Raw genomic sequence first — 13169 nt, 5'->3', positions numbered from 1 at the left:
CACTGATACTGGCACCCCGTGCCACGCCACTATCTCCCTGATATAGATGTCGACCAACTTTTCGGCCGATATGCTCTCCTGAATTGGAATAAAATGGACGCTCTTGGTCAATCAATCCACGATGACCCATATCGAATCCACTCCTCACGCGGTCTTGGGAAGCTTCGTGATAAAATCCATCGTAATATCTTCCCATTTCCACAACGGGATGTCCAATGGCTGCATCTTGCCGTGCGGTCTCTGATGCTCGGACTTGACCTTCCTGCAGGTCAAACACTGCTCAACGTACCAAGCCACATCCCGCTTCATGTAGGGCCACCAATAGTCTAGACGAAGATCCCTATACATCTTCGTTGCCCCGGGATGAATGGAGAATCGAGATTTGTGTGCCTCCCCCATCAAGACCTGGCGCACGCCTCCGTGATACGGCACCCACACCCTACGGTGTAGTGTCAATAATCCTCGGCTATCATAATTGAAGGAGGTAACTTGACCTACTATCCGCTCGCTCTTCTAATGTTCCTCCTTCACAGCCTCCTGCCGAGCTTCCCGAATCTACTCTAACAGGGGATTCACCACCGTCATCCTCATGCACACGCCTCTGATTGGCGCTGCCTTGCGACTAAGCGCATCGGCCACCACATTGGCCTTCCCTAGGTGATAAAGGATCTCGCAATCATAATCCTTTACCACATCCAACCACCAACGCTGCCTCATGTTTAGATTCGGCTGATCCATGAGGTACCTCAAACTCTTATGGTCCGTGTAAATGGTACATCGAACCCCATAGAGGTAATGATGCCAAATCTTGAGAGCGAACACAACAGCCCCCAGCTCTAGGCCAGGCGTCGGGTAATTCGCCTCGTGAGGCTTCAGCTACCTCGACGCGTAAGCGATGACATGCCCTCTCTGCATCAATACCACGCCCAAACCTGAGATGGACGCATCGCAGTACACAACAAAATCCTCCATGCCCTCTGTCAGGGCTAAGATTGGCACCTCGCACAATCTTTGTCTCAGTGTCTCGAACGATGCCTGCTGCTCAGGCCCCCAACGAAAGACCACAACCTTCCTTGTTAGCCTGGTCAATGGTATGGCTATCTTGGAGAAATCCTGGATGAATCTCCGATAATAGCCTGCTAAACCCAGGAAACTCCGAATCTCAGATGGAGACTTCAGAACCTCACATCTCATCACGGCCTCTACCTTGGTCGGGTTTACCGAAATCCCGTCCTGGTTGACAAGGTGCCCAAGAAACTGCAGCTCGTGCAACCAGAACTCACACTTGGAGAACTTAGCATGTAAGCTCTCGCTCCTTAGGGTCTCCAACACCTCTCGGAGATTCCCCTCGTGCTCCTCCTGCGTCTTGGAATAAACCAAGATGTCATCAATGAAAAATATCATGGACCGATCCAGCATCGGTCTACACACGCGGTTCATGAGATCCATGAACGCGGCAGGAGCATTGGTGAGCCCAAAGGGCATCACCACGAACTCATAAAGGCCATAGCGTGTCCGAAACGCGGTCTTCTGCACATCCTCCTCTCTGACCCTCATCTGATGAAAACCTGGACGCAAATCGATCTTGGAGAACCAAGATGCTCTTTGTAACTGGTCAAAGAGGTCATCAATCCTCGGGAGTGGGTAACGGTTCTTCACTGTTACCTTGTTCGGCTCTTGATAATCTATACACATCCGATGCGACTCATCCTTCTTCTTCACAAACAGAATTTGGGCTCCCCAGGGTGAACTGCTTGGTCTACTGAATCCCTTGTCTAACAGCTCTTGCAGCTGTCTAGACAACTCATGCGTCTCAGGATGAGCCAACCGGTATGGTGCCTTGGTTAACGGAGCCGCATCGGGGACTAGGTCGATCCTAAACTCTACCTGTCGCTCCAGAGGTATTCTAGGAAGCTCCTCTGGGAACACATCAGCGTAGTCTCGAACCACCGGAACCTTGCTCACCGTCGCCTTACCCGCCTCCCGGGTATCCATAACATACACGACATATCCCGCACAACACCGCTGAAGGTAGTGCCTAGCTCTCGCTGCTGAACATATTATGGGTCCGCACTGTGGCCTCTCGCCGTGGATCACCAACTCTCCCCCACTTGAGGTCCTGATCCGCACCAACTGTTGTGCGCAATCTATCACCGCCCTATTAGGGCTTAACTAATCCATGCCTATAATCACCTTGTTCCCACGCAATGGAATGGGAACCAAATCCACCAAGTAGCGCTCCTCAAACAACCTTAGAACACAATCTATGAACACTGCTGATGCTCGCACCGATCGATCATCGGCAATCTCTACCTGTAAAGGGCAATCCAACATGCCTGAAGACTTGGTAAACCTCTTGCTAAGCGCAAGAGAAACAAACGATCGGGTGGCACCCGAGTCAAACAACACCTGAACTAGGATACCGTTCACATGGAACGATCCTAATGCATATACACAGAGCACATATCAATATCATAACATCATAAAATAAAATAGAGAGAATGAATCATACTCGTCACCACATCGGGTGCGGCGCGTGCCTCCTCGGTAGTCAGCTGAAATGCCCGACTCCTGACCACTAGAGCCTCTGCCTTGACCTGCCAGCCATCAGTAATCCGCAGGGTCGTTGGAGCTGGCGCTTTCACTGGCGCTGCTTCTGTCAACTGGGGGTAATTGGCCCTCTTGTGGCCCCTCTGGTTGCAGTGGAAACACAACAACTCAGATGTCTGAACAACCGAGGCAGGGGCAGTACAATCCCTACTAAAGTGTCCTGTCTTGCCGCACTTGTAGCAGCCCGACGATCCCAATCTACATGCTCCCTCGTGCGACCTGCCGCATTTCCCACAGCGGCCCTGTCCTCCTTGGCCTTTCAGCCTACCATCTGATCCCCTGGGCTTCTTCCCCGAAGCCCCAGCCACATGCCTCGCCTCTGACTTCCTCTTTCAGATATGCTCCAAATCAATCTCCCTCTCCCTTGCCCTGGCAATCATGAACTCCAGGGTAGGGAAAGCTGAAAAGCTAACATGCTCCCGGATATTAGCTCATAGCATGTCACGAAAGAGGGTCCTCCTCATGTCCTTATCACCCGCATACTAAGGCACCAATAACGCCCTCTCCCGGAACTTGGCGGTGATCTCCGCCACAATCTCCGTCGCCTACCTCATATCTAAAAACTCACTGGCCAGCTGCTGAAGCTCAACAGCCGGTGTAAACTATGCCCTGAATATGGTCACAAAGTCCGACCAGATCATAGCCTCGACAGCCAAGGCTCCCAATGAGTCACCGACGGACTCCCACCAATCTCTAGCTCGGTCTCGTAAACACCCTGCTGCAAACCTCACCTTCGACCCCTTGGGGCAGAAGCTAGTCAATTGTGTAGACTTGATGTTTGCAATCCATCGCCTGACAGCTATGGGGTCCTTCGCCCCGTGAAAATCCAGCGCACCACTGCCCCTGAAGTCCTTAAAGGATAGTGTGCAAGATACCGACTGGCCAGATTTCATATCGTTCCTGAATGCCCTGAGGCAATCCTCCATCAACTCAACTATCCCTTCCTTGATCGACCCGAAGATAATGGGAGTCGACTCAAGGATGCCCCTGGTGATCTCTGACGCGATGAACTCGCGTAGCCTCTCATCCGCTAGCTTGGAACCTGATCCCGAACCTGATCCCTCTCCAGAACTGCCACCTGCTGGCCTCTGACGTAGTACCACCATTCCGCAATACACACAGGCAGCCATTAGTGATACTGATACCCCTTAAAGGGACCACATCTATTACAAGTTCCCTGGTCTTGCCTCAGCCTTCCTTAATTCGGGTACGGATCCTCTGCTTTCAGTAGTACAGGCCCATACTACCTTCCACATCTATCCGTACCTTCCTCAAGGACTGCCTTGACTCTACCAGATCCCTTTTACCACTGCTAATCACTGCTACTCTTATCCTAGGCTTACCCTAGGAAACATCTAACTCCACTAAAACCAATCCTCAGCTGCTGAAGGCCTCCTTGTAAGGCCTATTAGCCATCACTTGAATACCATCACATGTGATGAGGCTCAGATAATCCTTCGAGTAGAAGACCCATCCCTACAACGGTTAGACTCAGACGAGAGTTGCGCGATAAGGCCAAATCCAACACTCTGAGATTATTCAACCCTGATCACATGTGACGTGACGTATTCACCTAATGGTTAACTCCCATCACTCAGAATCCCCCAATGCACAAAGCAAGCAGCATTCAAACAAGGGATAACCTAATTAGGCTATCCTACCACTGTCTACCCAATACTAGCATGCAATTCTCATAAGCTGAAGCACATAAAGCAGGCACATAAGGCATCACACCTAGATCCTTAGTCCTATTCTAGCATGTTGTTCTACTGAAACTGATAAACATAGTATAACATTGTATGGGTACTTTGGGGAATACTTACTTGAGCTCGGCCGGTCGCGCACATCACACACTTCATTCTTTCTTAAAACTCTTTACTTAATCTTTTAGAAAACTTTTTCCTTTTTCGAAATCCTTTAATCCCTCGGTTTGAGTTCAGACACTCCCGAAGGTGTGTCCGAATCCCTCAAACCAGGGCTTTGATACCAACTTGTAACGAACCAAATTTCACGTCCAAAAATTTCCTTTTTAAATCAATACTTTAGAAAACAATTGCAAATAAAACATTGTCTGATCAAACCATTTCATAACATACATCGTGTCTGAAAACCGAAATATGAAAACAATAAACTATCAGAGTACAAAATCCCAGAATGACTCATGGTGCGGAAAACAATGCGCGTGTATGATGTGCCGCTACCGCGCCGGCTCCTACCCCCTTGATGAAGAGGTACCTGAAAACAAAACTGTAAACCGTAAGCACGAAGCTTAGTGAGTTCCCCCATAATACCACATACCATACAATCATATAATGAGCAGTTAGGAGATACGGGCCTCGCTCACACTCATGGAGATACGGGCCTCGCCCACACTCTGCTAGCTGGGAGATACGGGCTCCGCCCACACTCCGCTATCTGGGAGATATGGGACTCGCCCACACTCCACTATCTGGGAGATACGGCGCTTGCCCATACTCTGCTACTAAACCATAACATACAAGTATCACACAGACAACGAGTATAAACAACTCTACCACACTAGCATATATAATCATCAGACTCAACTAAGAGATACGGGCTCTGCCCACACTCCGATACTATCATATTGTCTATACTGGCCAACATTGGTGCCTTAGACCCGTTCCTACTGGAAGGAAAATCACCTCGAAAAGTAGCTGCTGAAAGTCTGCTTGCTAAGCGCCTGACTGCTGAACCGGTAATCCTTCGGCTGTAAATCATAAACACAGGTTAGCCACTCATAAACACCCTTAGGTCAGATGACTGACCCACCCCTGGTTAAAGGTCAACTCCTTGTTCAAAGTCAACTTCCAGTTGACTGGACTCGCCGAGTCGTTCTCCTACTAACCCGGTCCTACTCGACAAGTCCCTCTTCTCACTCACTGAGTCACCCTTAACTAACTACTTGGGACGAGAGAACCGACTTGCGATCTGACTCGCCGAGTCCAAGAACAACTCGTCGTGTCCCCCACGAGCAGATCTCCTACTCGCTTCCAAATCCTCACCAGAGCATCCTTCATGAGGATTTGGGTCTCTGGGACTATTGCTACATGTTAATTTGCTAATTCCGCGTGCAGATACGAAGGGTTAGACCTTCAACACCTAAACCCCTCTTACTCAGTTACAGCTCATATGACTCGCCGATTTTGAAGAACAACTCGTCGAGTTCCAGGAAATCTTGATAGGACTCGCCGAGTCTAAGACCATCTTCATAGAACTCGTCGATTCCCTTCAACCCACTTCCCATATAGACCAAATCTGAGACATGCAACGCTTCCAAACCATAGATCTATGTTCCTAAGGCATGCTTATCACGTAAAGTTGCAAAATTTACATGCATACATGGCCCTATAAGCTCAAAAAGGCAAATCCAATCTCTTTATGAGGTCATACACTCAATAAGAACCTCAATCACTTCAACTACAAAGACTTTATACTTGTAATACGTCCATAAGGTCTAGATCTGAAGTCCTTTCGGATCATAGAGCACAAATACATGGATTTTGGTGTTTTAGGGCTTGAAAACCACCAATTAGGGACAAAAGGGGAAACAAATGAACTAGTGATCAAGGTAGGGACTTTTCTACCTGAAGGGAAGCCTCTTGCAGGGTAGATGTCGGATCTACTTCCCCACCTTGCACTCTTCCACCTCCTTCTTCTTCTCTTAAGCTTCAAACTTCCTTCACAAAGCCAAAATCACTCACAAGGGCAAAAGGGGACAAGGCTTTCGCTCTACAGCTCTTCTGGAAGTGTTAGGGACAAGGGTGGCCGAGTTAGAGTGTTTAAATAGGGTGCAAACACCCGGGTTAGGGTTTTTGCCCAAACAGGGCCTACTCACCGAGTCCAAAGCTTAGACTCCGTGTCTCATCCCGCTTTTACTCGGCGAGTTGGTCCTTCAACTCGCCGAGTCCAAGACAAAAATGCATTAATTTAGAAATATTAATTACGAGGAATACGTACCAGGAACCAGGTGCTACAGAGACGACATTAACCCAACTCCATAATTTTTTCAAACTACTGATTCAAGATGAAGAAAATCATGATCCTAATGCAACAAATACTCATTTCCTAGCCATTTGATCTTGCAAAGGGAAAAAGAGGAAGGCTCTTTCCCAATCCAACAAGAAACAGAAGGACCATGTGGGAGGGTCTAGCAGCTGGTCCAAGACAAAGCCCAAATTTGATGTTCCTGCGATCAATAATCCATATAGGGCCACTTGCTTCCTTTGTGGAGAAAAGGCTCATTGGAGAAAAAGTTGCCCTAAATACTCGCAGGACTTGAAGGATGGAAAGATCAAAGCTTCCTCGTCAGGTATATACATTATCCAAGTAAAAAATACACAACTTTCATATTCTTGTGTTCTTGATACAAGATGTGGTTTACTCATTTATTTTGATTTGTAGGGACTAAGAGAAAGTGAGGAAGTGGATCATGGAAGACTTAACCTGATCATGGAAAATAGGTGATCTTCACATGTTACCAAGATTGGGATTTATGAACTTATGATTAGTAGTGATGTTAGGATTGATTTGTTGAATTGTTGCTACTCATGAATAATGAAACGAAACATTATTTCTTATCATGCATTGTTCAGAAAAAGGTTTTATATACTCTTTTGATAATGATATTGGTTCAATTTCTTCATTTCAAAATGGTGTTTTTATGTTTAAAGCTTTAACATGTAATGCAGTGTATGAAACTATGATTTGTGTTAATAACTTAGGCAATAGTGTGTTTTATATTCATTCATCCAATGGTGTGGAAAAGGCATGTTTGTGGCATTGTCATCTTTTGAACATAAACAAGAAACGCATCGCCCAACTCCAATAGGATGGAGTGTTGGAATCATTTGATCTTAGGATAGATGATTAATGCGAATCTTCTCTATTGGGCAAGATGAAAAAAATCATGTTTCATTGGAACATGTGAAAGAGGTGAAGGGTTATTGGACTCATCCATATAGATGTATATGGCCTATTCAGATCCACCATGAAAGATGTGAATCGATATTACGTGACATTTATGGATGATTATAGTAGATATGGTTATATCTACTTAATCAAACATAAATCAAAAACCTTTGAAAGGTTAACCACGAAGTCGAGAATCAATTGGGAAAGAAGACAAAGATGGTCAGATCTGCCAGAGGTGGTGAGTATTCTTTGTATCAAGTTCGATGACTATCTCAAGGAATATATAATTGTTTCACAATTGACTCCTCCATGAACACCACAACTTAATGGTGTGGCTGAGAGGTGTAATAAAACCTTACTATATATGGTTCGTTCCATGATGAAATCGAGCTTCTCTCCCTATTCATTTATGGGGGTATTCCTTAGAGACAGCCTCCCATATTGTAAATCTTGTTCTAACGGAAAAGTTTACAAAAACACCTCATGAGATGTGGACAGGGAAAGCTCCCTCATTCGCACATATCAAGGTATGTGGTTGTGAAGCACTCGTAAGACGAGAGACTCATAACAAACACGAACCCAGAGTTGAGAAGTATTATGTCATTGGCTACCAACAAAAGTTCTTTGGATACTTGTTCTACAGACGTAGAAAGAATGTGGTCTTTGTAGCTCAAAGAGGAGTCTTTTGCGAGAGAGATATCATATTCACGGAGGAAAGTGGGAGTTCTATTGATCTTGAAGAAACTGAAGAGTCATCCAATGAAGGAACCTATGACAACACTTGCACTCAACCTGAGTAAGAACTTCTAGTTGAGCTGGTCGACAATTCATTACGCCTTCATCGATCAAATAGGGTTAGCTTGTCACATGCATTCTATGGGTTCCATATTATTTAGAATGGTTACACATTTATCAGTGATGGGACACTGATAAATTTAAATGAGCTAGCTAACTACAAGGAAGCAACGATATAACCTGAGGCTGCTAGATGGAAGGAAGCAATGGAGAGTGAGATTCATTTCATGTACGATAACCAATTGTGGAACTCAGGTGATCAAGTACCTGGTCAAACGATAGTTGGGTGAAAACGGATCTTCTAGAAGAAGATTGACATGGATGGGAAAGTGCACACTTTCAAAGCTAGGTTGGTTGCGGAGGGTTTTACTTAAACCCAACGGATTGACTATGATGAGACCTTTTCACCAGTAGCTAAGATAAAATCTATCAGGCTTGTGCTTGCTATAACTGAATTTTATATTATGAAATTTGGCATATGGATGTTAAAATTTCTCTCCGTAATGGGAAGTTATCTGAGGACAACTACATGAGTTAGCAGAAGGTTTTGTACATACCAAGTCATCTGATAGAGTGTGAAAGCTTGATAAATCAATTCATGGATTGAAACATGCATCTTACAGCTGGAATCTTTGTTTCCATTAAAAAGTCAAAGAATTTGGGCTCTCTAGAAGCGAAGATTAGCCATGTGTATATGTCAAAGTTAGTGGGAGTATAGTAACTTTCCTAGTGTTGTATGTTGACGACATACTCCTTATAGGAAACGACGTTCTAACTTTTCAAGAAGTTAAGTCTTGGCTTGGAAAGTGTTTTACTATGAAGAATCTAGGGGAAGCGGCCTGGATTCTGGGAATAAGTATTCATCGGGATAGAAAGAATCGTCTTATTGGTCTTTGCCAGAGTACGTATTTGGATAAAATATTGAAGCATTTCAGTATGGAGAATTGAAAGAAAGGATAATTTCCTATTCATAGTGCTATCAAGTTGAGTAAGACTCAAAGTCCCAATACCGATGAAGAAATAGTTGACATGAGTCGAGTCCCATAAGGTTCGGTTGAAGGATCGATCATGTATGCAATGACATGTACTTGCCCTGATGTGTCTTATGGTTTAAGCATGGTTAGTCACTTTCAGGGAAATCATGGTAGAGCCTGTTGCATTGCGGTGAAGAATATTCTTAAGTATCTGCAAAGAACAAAAGACGTGCTCCTAGCTCTTGGCATTAGTGATATGTTAAGAGTAACTGGTTATAGTGACACCAAATTTCAAATAAACTGAGACAACTTTTGTTTGCAATGTAGTTGGGTGTTCTTTTTAAATGGGGGAGCAGTTACTTGGAAAAGCTCCAAGCAAGAAACAGTGGCAGATTCCATCTGTGAGTCACACTATATTGCAGCGAGTGAAGCATCAAAGGAAGCGGCTTGGTTGAAGAAATTTATTGGATATCTTGAGTCATTTCAACTATTCACAAACCAATGGAACTCTTCAGTGATAATGAAGGCATAGTTGCTTTGACAAAATACCCACATGATCATGGTGGATTTAGGCTTATCGACATGAAGTACCATTATATTCGACATCGGGTAGAAGAAGGATACCTTCTGGTGAAGGGAGTGTCTTCAGAGGATAATGTTGCAGATCCTTTTACGAAGGCTCGGAGTAGAGTCAAACATTACCAACATGCTGGGAGCATATGTTTAATAGATGATATGGGTTTTAGTAGTTAGGTGATATTTGAAGCTTGTAACAAAATAAATGTAGTTGATTTGATGAATGAATAAGAGTGAATTATTCATATCGTACAGATTTATCCAGTTATTTATTTATAATCCCAAAAATCAAGTTAAAATTTTTATTTTTAAAATCCAACCAAAAAACATAGTTGTTTATAGAACATAGTTCCAAAAAGTATTAATCACAAATAAGAGTATCCCTAAATCAAATATCATAAAATCAAAAGAAAGTGCATGATCATGCCCTTGCTTTCCCCTGATCATCTGAAGTACCTGAAACATAAAATTTAAACTGTAAGCCAAAGCTTAGTGATTTCCCCTAAAGTACCACATACAACCAATACAGATAAAATCATGCATATATGAGCCTTCAGCCCGTTTGAACCACCTCGCAGTTCCTACAGCCTATCTGGATCACTCTTTAGGCCTTCGGCCTAAGTTGACTGCCTCGCAGACCTTTAGCCTATTTGGACAACCCAGGGTGTCTTGGGCTTCATCACAAAGCAGGACCACCTCAAACCAACAAACCATAACTTGTCGACATATAAAATAACAATCAGTAACCAACAACATAGGTAATCATACAAATCTACCAATCTAACGCATACTCAGTGAACATAGGCAATCATACATATCTATCAATCTTACATATACTCAGCACAACATCAATCTAATATTAGAGGATACAAAATCCAATGGGTCGGCCTTGGTGCCTTTGACCTACAAGTATAGTGAGGAAAACTCACCTCACAGTCTGAAATGAAAGAAGAAAACAAAGTTTCTCCAAATGCCAAATCTATAGATAACCTACATAAAAAACAATGACCTAGTCTCTTACCTCTACTCAAAATACCCAAAATACCCCTAAGTCAAACTTGGTAAAAATCATGGTCATGGTCAAAGGTAAAAACTCAAAAATCCCTTTTGGGCTACGTATGCCATGCATACTCGCTCTACGCCCAATGTAGAGGGTGCCCTTCCAAAATGCGGGATTGATCCCTGGTACGCGTAGCATACCTCTAGGTACACCCGACGTACCAGAGCTAAGTCGCAACTTTTACATTAAGCTCTTATATCATTCAACCAAGGCACTAAACTTCAGATCTAGGTATTAAGGGATGTATTAATGGATAAAGTCTTTGACTTTATCCATTGACATGCATATCAGACGATAACAACTAACACCCTTGGTCTAAAAGTCACCCAAAACTCCCAAACTCATGCATGTCTTAATGAGAGTGTCCAAGCTCTCATTTTTATGAATCTAGTGATGCATTAGGTGTCTAAGCTCATAACTATAATTGACATATACCTGAATTAATAATAGCACAGTCCTTTTGGGTTGCCCTCAAACCTAGCAATTGAATAAGATAACTTTTAAAGAGAGAAAGAGAGAGAGAGAGAGAGAGAGAGAGAGAGATTGAATGGTCTATTAATTTATTATATGGTTAATAAATTAATTAGAAATCAAAATAAATGATTTGTTAATGTATTATGGAAATAATATATTCATTGTAAATAGTATTATTAATTAAGTTTAGGATTAATTGGATTATTAAAAGTAGGAGGACTAAAGGTGACAATATTCAATAGTTGAATATTGAGCAATTCCATAACCTCCCTAGGTGGGGGAGAAATTCTAGAATGTTATCTAGGGTTTCCTTGGGCATTAAGGGTGCCTTGGATGCCATAGGGAGGTAGTTAATGGATTAGGGTTATCTTGAAGATATCTGCCTTATCTAATACTTTCATATTACCTATGTAAACCCATCTAGGGTTTGATTTTCGTCCATTGCCTTCTAGAGAAGGGTTAGGTCCGAAGTTTAGTCTTCTCTCCTCTCTCTCTTCAAGCTCCTTGGTTGCTAAGGTTAGGGTGTGAACTATTAGAGGCACGACACTTGTGGTGTTTGCTTCCAAGAGTTTTTCAAGAAGGATAGATTTTTTTTGCAATAATAGTCTTCAAGGTAATTTTCTTGTTCTTATGAATTAGCTTTTCATAGAAAAATTTTGTAGGATGAAAATTCATAGTATGTTGCCTATATGTGAAAGTCATAGATCCTATTAGGTTGCATGTGCCCTAATCATTTGTATTGTTTAAATGTTTTTTCGTTTAGAGCATTGTAGTCGGAACCCTTATAACCCATTAGTGGTATCAGAGCGTTGGGCTTTCTTCCATGTATTTGCACATTGGTGAATCCGAAAAAGAAACCTATTTTTGCAATTGTCGCAAATCACGACGTTAGTGAAGAGATTAAAACCTTTAAATCTATGAAGATCGATTAGATCTAAAACAGGTAAATAAGTATAAAATTGTAAGAACACAAAGATATGAACAAGACAAGTGTGAATCAAACGAGTCGAATGATTAAAACAAAATCCTCAGAAGAGCTCGATTAAGAACATCAACTGTAGAGGATTGGAAGGTTACAAGAACGATTAAAGAAACCTGTTATGTTCTAGATGAATCGCTATTTCATTAATCTCTAAAAACGTTAACCTAATATGCATGCAAGCATATACTTTTATATTAAACATAATGGGCTCTAGGTTGGACAGGCCCAAACCGGAGTGTAAATAAAACAGCTAAACTATCGAGCCCAAAAGACGCAATCTTCAAAATAATCTTTAGCCCAACAATCTCCCCCTTTGCGTCAATTTGGAGCGAGACCTTCACTTGTTACTTGGGCCAGCAGCTGAAGCAGGTACCTTCTTCTTCACGGTGCTAAACAGACATTTGGTGATAGAGAGTATGGTCTGTCTAAACCGGATGTACCATTGGATCATGTCATTGAAGTACTTGACATCATCAGCCGAATTCTCTTTACACCGTTTGATAATTGATAACACATGCTCCAAACAAGCTGTGGTGTAAAGGTGTTTGTCAGCTAAAGCGAAGAGACATTTCTGTCCTTCGGCTCTAGTGAACATAACCGAGTTGCGTCTCGGGTCGATCTTGCCCATTTGCATTTTGTTGAGATCACTGGCCGATCCCACAGGAGCTATCTTCGGTTTCTTCTTGAAGACTGTGGCAACCTCCTGATCCATTAGGGCAACCTCCATGATGTAGCAGGCTAACATCCTTTTGACATGGTCTATAAT

The sequence above is a fragment of the Lactuca serriola genome, chromosome 4 (assembly GCF_051521515.1).
Source record: "Lactuca serriola cultivar US96UC23 chromosome 4, Lser_US96UC23_V15, whole genome shotgun sequence".
Lineage (NCBI taxonomy): Eukaryota > Viridiplantae > Streptophyta > Magnoliopsida > Asterales > Asteraceae > Lactuca > Lactuca serriola.
This window is presented reverse-complemented; position numbering follows the sequence as displayed.